Raw genomic sequence first — 15341 nt, forward strand, 5'->3', positions numbered from 1 at the left:
ATTTTTTTAACTTTTTTTATATATTTACATTATTTGAGACTTGTTTTATCATATTTACAAAAAAAAAGTTTGATTACATATATAACACAAGTTACACATGTGTAAAATTTATATGATAAAAAATTTACATATGTGTAAAAAAACATAGATATGTGTAAATAATTTATTTTCATAATTGTAATCGGAAATATAGATATCATAAGTCATAAAACTACACTTAAATAACATTAACATACAAAAAGATTTATAAAAAACGTTAGTTATTAAGAGTTCCTACAAGTTCTTAAATAATTTAAGAGTTCTCAAATGATATTCATCCTTATATTTAAAACGCAAGATATATTATTTTAGCTAAACATCAAATCTCATGACCCACCTTTAATTCCAGCAGGACCTAAGCCACGATAGCCTATAGAAAGAATTTTCAAACTCCCTCTTCACCGCCACAAACCGGCGACAAAACCTTCGCCATGGTATCCGGCGAAAGAGAAGGCCCAACATCGACGACCACTTCCATTAATCCCATGCGAAAAGTGAGGATCACAATCATCTTTCTCTTCATTTGTAACCACCATAGTTGCAGCTTTCCGGCGACAAAAACGACCACCACAGTTACAGGTTTCTTGCAACAAAACAACCACCGCAGTTGTAGGTTTCCTATGATATTCTATTCCAAGATCTAGGGTTTTCTGGAGAAGGGTGGTTCACTTTTGGGACAACCGTGGAGTGGGTTAAAGGTGTGTTGCTGGTTTCATGGTGAGGTTGAATCATAGGAATACAAAGAGGACAACTAAATTAAGGTTTGAGTAACTGGCAATGGCTTGGCGGTGACGGTTGGGTTATCGGAAATGGCTTGGTGACAGGGAAGACGAAGATTGTTGGAGCCCTCGTTGAAGTTGTGAGTATGGAAGTGAGGGGGTTCTATTATGCTCTAATAAGAATGATTCATGTAATGAGTTATGATGATATAGTGCTATGAATCAATGAGAATGGTTATGAATCAATGAGTGAATGGATGTTTATTTAGTTCCTGCTACATACAACATGAGAGTCTCAAGTGATCCTCTTCCCCTGTATAAAGAGGAGGAGGACCTTTCCTTTAAGCAAAGTATCTTCCTATTCCCTATCTATGGAGCATTGCCTCCTAGTTTCTTCCATCCTTTATCGAGTCTTCATCTTGCTTTCCTTTGCCCAGCATACTTCGATTTGTACCCAGGGACATGCTTGTCTTGAGCCTCTCCCTTTGTGTAACATTCGTTACTTTCAAACTCGAAAACTCGACCCGTTTCGAATTTTTGGATTGTTTGTTTTCAAGTATTATTATATATATAAAGATGTATTATTAAATTCCCAAGATTCGTTTGACGTTCGTCAATGTTTCCGACTCGGTTTCTCGTTCAATGTATTTTTGTTCATTGTTTATATTCCCGGCGTTTACAAAATCCCGAACTTTATCGCTAATCGTGCTTTGCGGGTTAGACATGTAAATATTCCAAAACCGAAAAAACCATGTAAAATAGTTTATAAAGTTTAAGGTTAAAAATGAAAATTTAAATATAATTTTTAAAGTTAAAAGATCCAAGATAGTATAAGGGCTAAACTGTAAAATTATTTAAATTATATTATTACTAAAATAAAACCCAGCCCTACCCCCGTCCCCTACCTCCCGATTTTCCGGTGGGCCTCTGGCCGCTGGAATCCGACGCCGGAGGTGACCACCACCACCCTTAAACCTTTTTTTAAAATCATTTTAGGTATGTAAAATTTGATTGTCGTCGATATTATGGTAAAATCAATATATTGATTACGATATAACGACCTTTAAACCGCTAATCCATCCCGTGATACTCGCCGGAATTTACAGAAATCAATTAGCCCGATTGACGCGTACGCGCTCCACCAATTAGTATAAATAGGAGCCCAAGCTCCATTACAAACTCGCTCACACCTGTCTTTCTCTCTAACTTCCTCTAAATTGGCCGTAATCCTCCATCCAAGCATCGGCTCCGGCGAGTTCGTCTTCTCCGTTGAAACAACGCATTAACGGGTAATTATTGTTTGTATGATGTTAGTATTGATCAAATAAACAAAAACCCTAAACTAATTTAAACAAACAACAACCAGAAACTGAGATTGAATTCGTAAGGTTTGAATGAAGGAGATGAAGTTAACAAGTTAATATATATTTCTTTTCTTACTCCAAAACCTAAATGATTCTCTGGTCTACTGGTTAACACGTTGGTATAATAAACAACAGCGAACCCGGGTCATGCGTTTTTGTTATTAAGGAACCTGTATACTGTTGTTATTATTATTAACAAAATCCATATGAAACAATTATTATATTTAAATGTCAAGAACCAAAACATAAACGAATATGCAGTCTAGCTTAGTTGGTTAACAGACGGAGATTATACCACCAAGACTCGGGTTTGAAACCCGGGTCAGACATATTTTTTTATATTATTTAATTTCAGTTTATTAATATTAATTAACCTTTTTAATCAAGTAAAAATAAAAAAAAATTATAAAAACCTTTTTAAATTAAATAAAAATTATGTAAATTAACTATAAAATATATCTCACCATTTCACACTTAAAAACCAAGTTTTTCGTTTTCGTAAACCGTAACTAAAAATCGTTTAATAATCTTAAACGTAAACTTTAATTTTCTAAAAAACCGTTATAATTATGTTTTCAACTTATAAACGCTAGTTCGAGTATTTCAAACGTTCAAACTTCATACCCATGCCGTTAAAATATCGTAGTAATAATTCCGTTAAGTTTAAAAATAATATTAACTAATCCACGCCTTAAAATAATAAAATAATACCTATTTCCCAACAAGTAATTAAATCCCGATAGTTAGTCTTTAAATGTTCGTATTTATTTTTATAGTTCGAGAAGTTCAATCGTTTCGAGTTCTTTAACGCACTTTCGGTTGCTACGTCTTCGTTATCATGTTTTCGGTTTATATTGCAAGTTTAGCTTCGATTTCAAGGTGAGTTTTTCACCACCCCTTTTTAATGTTTTAATGTTTTGGGGTAGCATATGTATCCTTATAAAAATTCAAGCATGGTTTCTTCTATTACAAAACTACAATTTGTATATGGACTTGTGTGCTACTTGTATTACTTGCACGATTGGGAAGCCTCATTAAGTATGATCATACGCCCCCTTTTGCACTCCGGTCCATTTGCATCGAGTGGAAAAGGGCCTCATTATTCAAGTACGTTGGTTGTTACCAATTGAAAAGGACCTGTGATTACCCCAGTACGTTGGTTGTTACCAACTGGAAAGGGCTTACTTGCTCGTTTATCACATGTTTATGAATTGTATGGTTTTTATGTACGTATTTAAACTGTGGAAACTCACCAGCTATATTTATAGCTGACATTTATTTTATACATATGTTACAGGTGTAGAGATACGAGGATGAAAGCTAGAAGACACATAGCATGCTTATAGGATATTCAAAGAAACCCTATTATTTTGTTTGTTTATTTGTTACAACTTGTATTACTTGTAAAACTTGTGTTACATGAAGATTTAAATGAAATAATGTTATTATGGTCACCTAATAGTGTCACGTGTGTTTGAGCAATCTGTACATCACACTCAGGCGTTTCCACTTTAGCCGAGGTGTTACACTTTGGTCAGGGGAATAGTGCCTTGGAAGACTTACAGATTTGACATCCCCTTGTTTGACTTGTTCATTCTTTCCTTCTTATCCTTTATTCTTACTTGGGCTTTCTTTCTTGGGCTTTTGCTCGGCCTTTTCTAATCTTGTTCTCATATGCTTGCTTGTGGGCTACCTTTGATTGGGCTATTATCAAGGCTGCCCTTTTTCTTGTACAGGAGGCCCAATTATAGAGGAACCTCATCAAGTCCCCCAGTTTATTATCCTTATTATTTATAATAAGGATAATTTGACTGAACTAGTCCTGGTCCAACCTTCACGTCCCAGATAGTCTCACCTCCTTTGCCTCTCGGGCCCAATAAATTGTTTTGCTAAGATCCTCATTTGACATTTTCTTGTACAGGAGGCCCAATTATAGAGGAACCTCATCAAGTCCCCTAGTTTATTATCCTTATTATTTATAATAAGGATAATTTGACTGAACTAGTCCTGGTCCAACCTTCACGTCCCAGATAGGCTCACCTCCTTTGCCTCTCGGGCCCAATAAATTGTTTCGCTAAGATCCTCATTTGACATTGGTGACAGGTATGGTGAGACAGGAACATTCATTAAACCGTTCAAGCGACCAAACCTATATTATTTCATGTGATAAGATAAACCCTTAGTTGAGGCAGGTAATGTTTGATCCCCATGGTATTGACCCCTGATTTCTTGTTATGGTGAATTTTGGAGTAGCTCCTAACCCAAATCTCTTGATATATTGAATCTACTATGGCATAAGAAAGAGGTTATATTTATATATAATAAAGGGTGGGTGAGCCATAACCCTAATGGGCTGGCTCCCTTTTAGCTTATTAAAATTGAGCTAAAAATGTTGGATTATTGGGCTGAGTCATGAGATAAGATAAAGACCAAGCGTATCTATATTCAGCCCCATACAATAAGCTTAGTCCTAGGGTTACCCCTTCAAGTCCTCCTAGTCCCTTACGCTAATTATTTGTGATTAGGGCAAGGACTACCAGCCCAGCTTCTTTCATCATGACCCAACCGCAGCTAACGTCTTTCTTAAAGGATGGTATTGTACGGTGAAGCGGTAAGTTGATAGAAAGTTCGACGGTTATCCACAACTTAGGGAAAGAGGGTTGTGAGGTCGTGGGCATTGATCATAAGAGGTTCGAAAACGACAAGGATTTAGGAGAATCAACATAAATTGGATTGTGAGTGGAGGAAACAAAGAAATTGACTGATAGAAGTGCAAATTATCGGGACAAAGTCATACAAAAAGAGTTCTGAAGGTTAAAGGTTATTTGTGTAGAGGAAGGGGCCAACACAAGGGGGAGATAAGTTGATTATGACATTTGGAAACATGTTATGGAGCCGTTTTTAGGGGTAGTAGCGGTGTTATGGCAAGGATTGTTAGTACACTTTTGGTGTGACAAGTGCTAAGAGTTGAACCGGCTCGTCGCTTACACTTAGTGTTAGCTCCATTTGCTAAAATAGATGTTCATATACTAAGAAACAAGTCCATTTGATAAGTTAAGAGTGCCATTCGTTAGAGTATGCACACAAGGAGGGCAATTGATAACGAATGAAGCATGTGTAGCGTAGGAGTAACGAATGGGAGTCAATGAGTAACGATGTGTGTATATATAGTTCATTATTTAGTTAGTTACCGTAGTACGTGCACGGTCTTTTTCGTTATGAGACACCGAATTGTACCAAAACTCTGTCGAAATTTCTAACGAGCTTCAACGAGTTATTATTTACATCTTGAGTACGTGCACGGTCGTTTTCGTTCACCGAATAGCATCGAAACGCAACGAAACAAACACCGTCCGTTTTCGGTTTCGTAGATCAATATCGAGTTCATCGATCCTCATCGGGAAAAACAAGTGGTATCAAAGCTTTCGGTGCTTGATTCTACGTTTAATCGCTAAATCTCGTGCTTAATCATTACTTCTAACGTGTTCAATTTTGATTTCGTGTGTTCGTGTTCTTCGAATTGAATTTCTATTGATTCAGATGATAATCGGTTGATGTTTGACGTATAGAATTGTTTATGATTTATATACGATCGATTTCGTGGTTGAATTTTTGTCTGATTTGAAGTTTACATCCAATTTGCGTTCCGGCGAGATTTTCGAAAATTCCGATCAGGTTTCCAGCAGTAACAAATTAATCCGGCTATAACAACTTATTCTGGCAGTAATAGTGATAGGAGGTTGATTTGATCGCAGATTGATAGTTCGTATTTGTGTTCATATTGGCTCATATGATCTGAGTTCGGTGATTAAGATTTTGTATGCCTTTTGAATTCGAGTTCAGGTTTCGGCGTACATTCGGTGCTTGGGTTTCAGATTTAATATTCAAGTTCATGCTTTGTGTTTGGTGTTTTGGTTAAGAGTTTGATCGATTCAAGCATTCGGTTTTGTTTTGGCGTGCATTCGGGTTCTGGTTTTGGTGTTGGATCAGGTTCGGGTTTGAGGTGGCGCTTGATATTGGGTTTGTGATCGGTTACTAAGCATCAGATTTCAAAACATTCATTTGTAGGTTTTAGGGGCTAGAGCACGATCCGAGATCCGAGTGTTGTTGGTGATTTCCGCTCACCTTCAACACAGATTGATCCGATACATTATTTGGAGATCCATCCGGGAACCTACAATCCCTAAAATATCAGTTTGAAATTTAGAAAAAACTTAATGTCATTAAGTTTTTTTTTTCCATTTGCATCGAGTGGAAAAGGGCCTCATTATTCAAGTACGTTGGTTGTTACCAATTGGAAAGGACCTGTGATTACCCCAGTACGTTGGTTGTTACCAACTGGAAAGGGCTTACTTGCTCGTTTATCACATGTTTATGAATTGTATGGTTTTTATGTACGTATTTAAACTGTGGAAACTCACCAGCTATATTTATAGCTGACATTTATTTTATACATATGTTACAGGTGTAGAGATACGAGGATGAAAGCTAGAAGACACATAGCATGCTTATAGGATATTCAAAGAAACCCTATTATTTTGTTTGTTTATTTGTTACAACTTGTATTACTTGTAAAACTTGTGTTACATGAAGATTTAAATGAAATAATGTTATTATGGTCACCTAATAGTGTCACGTGTGTTTGAGCAATCTGTACATCACACTCAGGCGTTTCCACTTTAGCCGAGGTGTTACACTTTGGTCAGGGGAATAGTGCCTTGGAAGACTTACAGATTTGACATCCCCTTGTTTGACTTGTTCATTCTTTCCTTCTTATCCTTTATTCTTACTTGGGCTTTCTTTCTTGGGCTTTTGCTCGGCCTTTTCTAATCTTGTTCTCATATGCTTGCTTGTGGGCTACCTTTGATTGGGCTATTATCAAGGCTGCCCTTTTTCTTGTACAGGAGGCCCAATTATAGAGGAACCTCATCAAGTCCCCCAGTTTATTATCCTTATTATTTATAATAAGGATAATTTGACTGAACTAGTCCTGGTCCAACCTTCACGTCCCAGATAGTCTCACCTCCTTTGCCTCTCGGGCCCAATAAATTGTTTTGCTAAGATCCTCATTTGACATTTTCTTGTACAGGAGGCCCAATTATAGAGGAACCTCATCAAGTCCCCTAGTTTATTATCCTTATTATTTATAATAAGGATAATTTGACTGAACTAGTCCTGGTCCAACCTTCACGTCCCAGATAGGCTCACCTCCTTTGCCTCTCGGGCCCAATAAATTGTTTCGCTAAGATCCTCATTTGACATTGGTGACAGGTATGGTGAGACAGGAACATTCATTAAACCGTTCAAGCGACCAAACCTATATTATTTCATGTGATAAGATAAACCCTTAGTTGAGGCAGGTAATGTTTGATCCCCATGGTATTGACCCCTGATTTCTTGTTATGGTGAATTTTGGAGTAGCTCCTAACCCAAATCTCTTGATATATTGAATCTACTATGGCATAAGAAAGAGGTTATATTTATATATAATAAAGGGTGGGTGAGCCATAACCCTAATGGGCTGGCTCCCTTTTAGCTTATTAAAATTGAGCTAAAAATGTTGGATTATTGGGCTGAGTCATGAGATAAGATAAAGACCAAGCGTATCTATATTCAGCCCCATACAATAAGCTTAGTCCTAGGGTTACCCCTTCAAGTCCTCCTAGTCCCTTACGCTAATTATTTGTGATTAGGGCAAGGACTACCAGCCCAGCTTCTTTCATCATGACCCAACCGCAGCTAACGTCTTTCTTAAAGGATGGTATTGTACGGTGAAGCGGTAACTTGATAGAAAGTTCGACGGTTATCCACAACTTAGGGAAAGAGGGTTGTGAGGTCGTGGGCATTGATCATAAGAGGTTCGAAAACGACAAGTATTTAGGAGAATCAACATAAATTGGATTGTGAGTGGAGGAAACAAAGAAATTGACTGATAGAAGTGCAAATTATCGGGACAAAGTCATACAAAAAGAGTTCTGAAGGTTAAAGGTTATTTGTGTAGAGGAAGGGGCCAACACAAGGGGGAGATAAGTTGATTATGACATTTGGAAACATGTTATGGAGCCGTTTTTAGGGGTAGTAGCGGTGTTATGGCAAGGATTGTTAGTACACTTTTGGTGTGACAAGTGCTAAGAGTTGAACCGGCTCGTCGCTTACACTTAGTGTTAGCTCCATTTGCTAAAATAGATGTTCATATACTAAGAAACAAGTCCATTTGATAAGTTAAGAGTGCCATTCGTTAGAGTATGCACACAAGGAGGGCAATTGATAACGAATGAAGCATGTGTAGCGTAGGAGTAACGAATGGGAGTCAATGAGTAACGATGTGTGTATATATAGTTCATTATTTAGTTAGTTACCGTAGTACGTGCACGGTCTTTTTCGTTATGAGACACCGAATTGTACCAAAACTCTGTCGAAATTTCTAACGAGCTTCAACGAGTTATTATTTACATCTTGAGTACGTGCACGGTCGTTTTCGTTCACCGAATAGCATCGAAACGCAACGAAACAAACACCGTCCGTTTTCGGTTTCGTAGATCAATATCGAGTTCATCGATCCTCATCGGGAAAAACAAGTGGTATCAAAGCTTTCGGTGCTTGATTCTACGTTTAATCGCTAAATCTCGTGCTTAATCATTACTTCTAACGTGTTCAATTTTGATTTCGTGTGTTCGTGTTCTTCGAATTGAATTTCTATTGATTCAGATGATAATCGGTTGATGTTTGACGTATAGAATTGTTTATGATTTATATACGATCGATTTCGTGGTTGAATTTTTGTCTGATTTGAAGTTTACATCCAATTTGCGTTCCGGCGAGATTTTCGAAAATTCCGATCAGGTTTCCAGCAGTAACAAATTAATCCGGCTATAACAACTTATTCTGGCAGTAATAGTGATAGGAGGTTGATTTGATCGCAGATTGATAGTTCGTATTTGTGTTCATATTGGCTCATATGATCTGAGTTCGGTGATTAAGATTTTGTATGCCTTTTGAATTCGAGTTCAGGTTTCGGCGTACATTCGGTGCTTGGGTTTCAGATTTAATATTCAAGTTCATGCTTTGTGTTTGGTGTTTTGGTTAAGAGTTTGATCGATTCAAGCATTCGGTTTTGTTTTGGCGTGCATTCGGGTTCTGGTTTTGGTGTTGGATCAGGTTCGGGTTTGAGGTGGCGCTTGATATTGGGTTTGTGATCGGTTACTAAGCATCAGATTTCAAAACATTCATTTGTAGGTTTTAGGGGCTAGAGCACGATCCGAGATCCGAGTGTTGTTGGTGATTTCCGCTCACCTTCAACACAGATTGATCCGATACATTATTTGGAGATCCATCCGGGAACCTACAATCCCTAAAATATCAGTTTGAAATTTAGAAAAAACTTAATGTCATTAAGTTTTTTTTTTCCATTTGCATCGAGTGGAAAAGGGCCTCATTATTCAAGTACGTTGGTTGTTACCAATTGGAAAGGACCTGTGATTACCCCAGTACGTTGGTTGTTACCAACTGGAAAGGGCTTACTTGCTCGTTTATCACATGTTTATGAATTGTATGGTTTTTATGTACGTATTTAAACTGTGGAAACTCACCAGCTATATTTATAGCTGACATTTATTTTATACATATGTTACAGGTGTAGAGATACGAGGATGAAAGCTAGAAGACACATAGCATGCTTATAGGATATTCAAAGAAACCCTATTATTTTGTTTGTTTATTTGTTACAACTTGTATTACTTGTAAAACTTGTGTTACATGAAGATTTAAATGAAATAATGTTATTATGGTCACCTAATAGTGTCACGTGTGTTTGAGCAATCTGTACATCACACTCAGGCGTTTCCACTTTAGCCGAGGTGTTACACTTTGGTCAGGGGAATAGTGCCTTGGAAGACTTACAGATTTGACATCCCCTTGTTTGACTTGTTCATTCTTTCCTTCTTATCCTTTATTCTTACTTGGGCTTTCTTTCTTGGGCTTTTGCTCGGCCTTTTCTAATCTTGTTCTCATATGCTTGCTTGTGGGCTACCTTTGATTGGGCTATTATCAAGGCTGCCCTTTTTCTTGTACAGGAGGCCCAATTATAGAGGAACCTCATCAAGTCCCCCAGTTTATTATCCTTATTATTTATAATAAGGATAATTTGACTGAACTAGTCCTGGTCCAACCTTCACGTCCCAGATAGTCTCACCTCCTTTGCCTCTCGGGCCCAATAAATTGTTTTGCTAAGATCCTCATTTGACATTTTCTTGTACAGGAGGCCCAATTATAGAGGAACCTCATCAAGTCCCCTAGTTTATTATCCTTATTATTTATAATAAGGATAATTTGACTGAACTAGTCCTGGTCCAACCTTCACGTCCCAGATAGGCTCACCTCCTTTGCCTCTCGGGCCCAATAAATTGTTTCGCTAAGATCCTCATTTGACATTGGTGACAGGTATGGTGAGACAGGAACATTCATTAAACCGTTCAAGCGACCAAACCTATATTATTTCATGTGATAAGATAAACCCTTAGTTGAGGCAGGTAATGTTTGATCCCCATGGTATTGACCCCTGATTTCTTGTTATGGTGAATTTTGGAGTAGCTCCTAACCCAAATCTCTTGATATATTGAATCTACTATGGCATAAGAAAGAGGTTATATTTATATATAATAAAGGGTGGGTGAGCCATAACCCTAATGGGCTGGCTCCCTTTTAGCTTATTAAAATTGAGCTAAAAATGTTGGATTATTGGGCTGAGTCATGAGATAAGATAAAGACCAAGCGTATCTATATTCAGCCCCATACAATAAGCTTAGTCCTAGGGTTACCCCTTCAAGTCCTCCTAGTCCCTTACGCTAATTATTTGTGATTAGGGCAAGGACTACCAGCCCAGCTTCTTTCATCATGACCCAACCGCAGCTAACGTCTTTCTTAAAGGATGGTATTGTACGGTGAAGCGGTAACTTGATAGAAAGTTCGACGGTTATCCACAACTTAGGGAAAGAGGGTTGTGAGGTCGTGGGCATTGATCATAAGAGGTTCGAAAACGACAAGGATTTAGGAGAATCAACATAAATTGGATTGTGAGTGGAGGAAACAAAGAAATTGACTGATAGAAGTGCAAATTATCGGGACAAAGTCATACAAAAAGAGTTCTGAAGGTTAAAGGTTATTTGTGTAGAGGAAGGGGCCAACACAAGGGGGAGATAAGTTGATTATGACATTTGGAAACATGTTATGGAGCCGTTTTTAGGGGTAGTAGCGGTGTTATGGCAAGGATTGTTAGTACACTTTTGGTGTGACAAGTGCTAAGAGTTGAACCGGCTCGTCGCTTACACTTAGTGTTAGCTCCATTTGCTAAAATAGATGTTCATATACTAAGAAACAAGTCCATTTGATAAGTTAAGAGTGCCATTCGTTAGAGTATGCACACAAGGAGGGCAATTGATAACGAATGAAGCATGTGTAGCGTAGGAGTAACGAATGGGAGTCAATGAGTAACGATGTGTGTATATATAGTTCATTATTTAGTTAGTTACCGTAGTACGTGCACGGTCTTTTTCGTTATGAGACACCGAATTGTACCAAAACTCTGTCGAAATTTCTAACGAGCTTCAACGAGTTATTATTTACATCTTGAGTACGTGCACGGTCGTTTTCGTTCACCGAATAGCATCGAAACGCAACGAAACAAACACCGTCCGTTTTCGGTTTCGTAGATCAATATCGAGTTCATCGATCCTCATCGGGAAAAACAAGTGGTATCAAAGCTTTCGGTGCTTGATTCTACGTTTAATCGCTAAATCTCGTGCTTAATCATTACTTCTAACGTGTTCAATTTTGATTTCGTGTGTTCGTGTTCTTCGAATTGAATTTCTATTGATTCAGATGATAATCGGTTGATGTTTGACGTATAGAATTGTTTATGATTTATATACGATCGATTTCGTGGTTGAATTTTTGTCTGATTTGAAGTTTACATCCAATTTGCGTTCCGGCGAGATTTTCGAAAATTCCGATCAGGTTTCCAGCAGTAACAAATTAATCCGGCTATAACAACTTATTCTGGCAGTAATAGTGATAGGAGGTTGATTTGATCGCAGATTGATAGTTCGTATTTGTGTTCATATTGGCTCATATGATCTGAGTTCGGTGATTAAGATTTTGTATGCCTTTTGAATTCGAGTTCAGGTTTCGGCGTACATTCGGTGCTTGGGTTTCAGATTTAATATTCAAGTTCATGCTTTGTGTTTGGTGTTTTGGTTAAGAGTTTGATCGATTCAAGCATTCGGTTTTGTTTTGGCGTGCATTCGGGTTCTGGTTTTGGTGTTGGATCAGGTTCGGGTTTGAGGTGGCGCTTGATATTGGGTTTGTGATCGGTTACTAAGCATCAGATTTCAAAACATTCATTTGTAGGTTTTAGGGGCTAGAGCACGATCCGAGATCCGAGTGTTGTTGGTGATTTCCGCTCACCTTCAACACAGATTGATCCGATACATTATTTGGAGATCCATCCGGGAACCTACAATCCCTAAAATATCAGTTTGAAATTTAGAAAAAACTTAATGTCGTTAAGTTTTTTTTAACGGAAAAAAACAAATGGTGTGAAAGTTGGGACGGCTGACAGCAACTCTCTAAATTGGGATTATTTTTGGCCAACTACATTAAGTTGGGATTATTAGAATCCAATTTGCCTCTATAAAAAGTCATCTAGCAATTTTTTCAATTATAAATGTTACCATTGTTACAAACCTAACCTATTAGATAACTGATAAACATTTTAACTTTAAGATCACAAAATTTTTAAGAAAACTTTATATATAAGTGATCAAAATCAAACTATATATACACTGTTTATATCTTGAAATTCATTTACAATACATCTTGCAATTCAATTTTGATATATATATATATATATATATATATATATATATATATATATATTTTGAAATTCATTTACAACACATTGTAGTTTTTCATATTCTTGATTTACAATATATCTAATTTTGATTTGGTTGGATTCAAAACCGATCTATTAGGTTTTTTATAATTTCATCATACTTGATTGTAAAGCTTCATCTTGTACTTGGTCCCATGTACTCTTGGGTATTCGATTATCTATCACCCGTTATGTATTTGGGATGCATGTTGTTTTGTTATAAACTAGGTTAGTAACATGTATATTACACGGGCCGAAAAATGTTATAATGTCAATAAAAAATGTTTATATATTCGATACAAGTTATATGTGAAATCAAACATGAAGTACATGTCATAACATATGATGATATAAAATAATTATAATTATTTAAAAAAAATCCATAATGCCAAACAATTTAGTAAGGTATAAAAATTGTCAATTTCTCATAAATGAAATTATATATTACGCTAAATATAATAGTGACGAAGGATTAGAACATAATTTTTTTTAATATAAACCATTGTAAGTTTTTGATTACGTCGAAACAGAAGGCAAGCGGGCAACAAGCTACGCCGCTATCCCATTTTGAATTGCAAAACCCAATCTTTTAAAAACTACATTTGCTGATCTTGGAGTTATAACATTACTATGCATGACCTGTTGAACACGGGTAAGTAACTCCACAGCTTCAGGCGTGAGGAAGCCAAAAGTGTCAAAAGCAAAAGGAATAAATACATGTTGGTTGTCAAGACACGCTTTCTCATGTTTTGTCACCTTGTCTGAAGCAGCCGACTGTGAAACCACTATTCCCTAAGCCCACCAGAGGGGAAACCTCTGTTAAATCCACGCACGCATGTTTTCCTCCTATCCATCCAAACACCAAAATGTTAGCCAGTTGAAGAGATGATCTTCTCTTCGACGGGTCAGTCAGGAAATTCACAGGTGCTTCTTTCTTAACAGAAATTCTGGCCCACCTGAATATATCAAAGAGCACATCACTAACCAGATCGTGTCGGTACTTGAACCCTGGGAGCTCTTTACAATGCACCACGTGCTCCCCATATGAGTCTAAACACGCCTTACGACAAACAAGATATATCTCATCAACCGGGAATAGAGGAATCATGAGGCAATACTTAAGGATTGTACGATACTCCAGTGGAGACATATGCTGGCCTAACCCATCTATAGGGATAGCAAGAAGAAAATCTTGAGCATTTGGTGCTCGTAGACACTCAAAAATGGCTTTTTGTCTACTTGTCATGTAAAAGTGTGACTCCATGTCGTGAACAATTTTACTAAAAAGGGCACTCGCCATGCATGTTGGGCTTTAGAGGGGGGACGGTTTCTTTGTTAGTGAAACTGCTAAAATCGACGCTTGGAATCATATCACGAAGACAAGCCAAAGCACAAGAATAATCAGAATCCATCCCACATATACCACTGTCTCGCAGAATGTGATCCTAAAGCACCCACGATTGGGTTCTCAAGGCCACAAACGCATAGGAGGAAGCCTCTACTAATGAATACAACCCCAAACCCCCATTCTTAATGGGTAAGGAAGCAAGTCGCCATTGGAGGTCTCCAAAGAAAGAACCTCCACAAACTACAATGTCCTCGATCACCTCACACAATCCCTTGTCAAAAAACAACGCTGCCTCCATCATGTATACAGGTTGGCAGTTTGAAAATACCAATGGAAAAAGTTTCCATCAGTTTGAAAATACCGGTTGTTTCAACAAACTTGGTTTGAACCAAATATGAACCCGAACCGCTCGCTCGAATTAGCATAAAACTAAAAGTACGTGAATATTAATTTGACTTTTAAGTTAGAAAATACAATCCTTTAAAAATACTCAATTTGACTCAAACTAATTCTAATCATAACCCTTTTACCCGAACTAATTTGATACCCTTTTAAAGCATTTTAGAACAACTTGTTTTGATCTGAACTTATTTTACTCAAAAAATGAATTGACCCAAACACAAAGCCGACCCACCTGCTTAAATTAATATAAAGCTAAGAATACACGAATAATGAATTTTATTTTTCAGTTAGAAATATATGATTTAAACAACACGATTCAACCAGAATTTATTCGAATCATAACCCTTTTTGACACGTGTTTTGATCGAACCAATTTGATATTCTTTTAAAACAACCCATTTCGATCCGAATACTTTCCGTTCATAACCTGTTTCGAGACGAACTAATTCTACTAAAAAACCATTGACTTAAACTAAATATGAGTAGAGGTGGGAAAATAAGTGGTTAACCGAACCGAACCAGTTTAAAACGGATTATGTAGA

This window comes from Bidens hawaiensis, unplaced genomic scaffold, assembly GCF_021521415.1.
Source record: "Bidens hawaiensis isolate Kalapana, Puna unplaced genomic scaffold, B.hawaiensis_p1.1 tig00003022_1, whole genome shotgun sequence".
In the NCBI taxonomy this organism is placed as follows: domain Eukaryota; kingdom Viridiplantae; phylum Streptophyta; class Magnoliopsida; order Asterales; family Asteraceae; genus Bidens; species Bidens hawaiensis.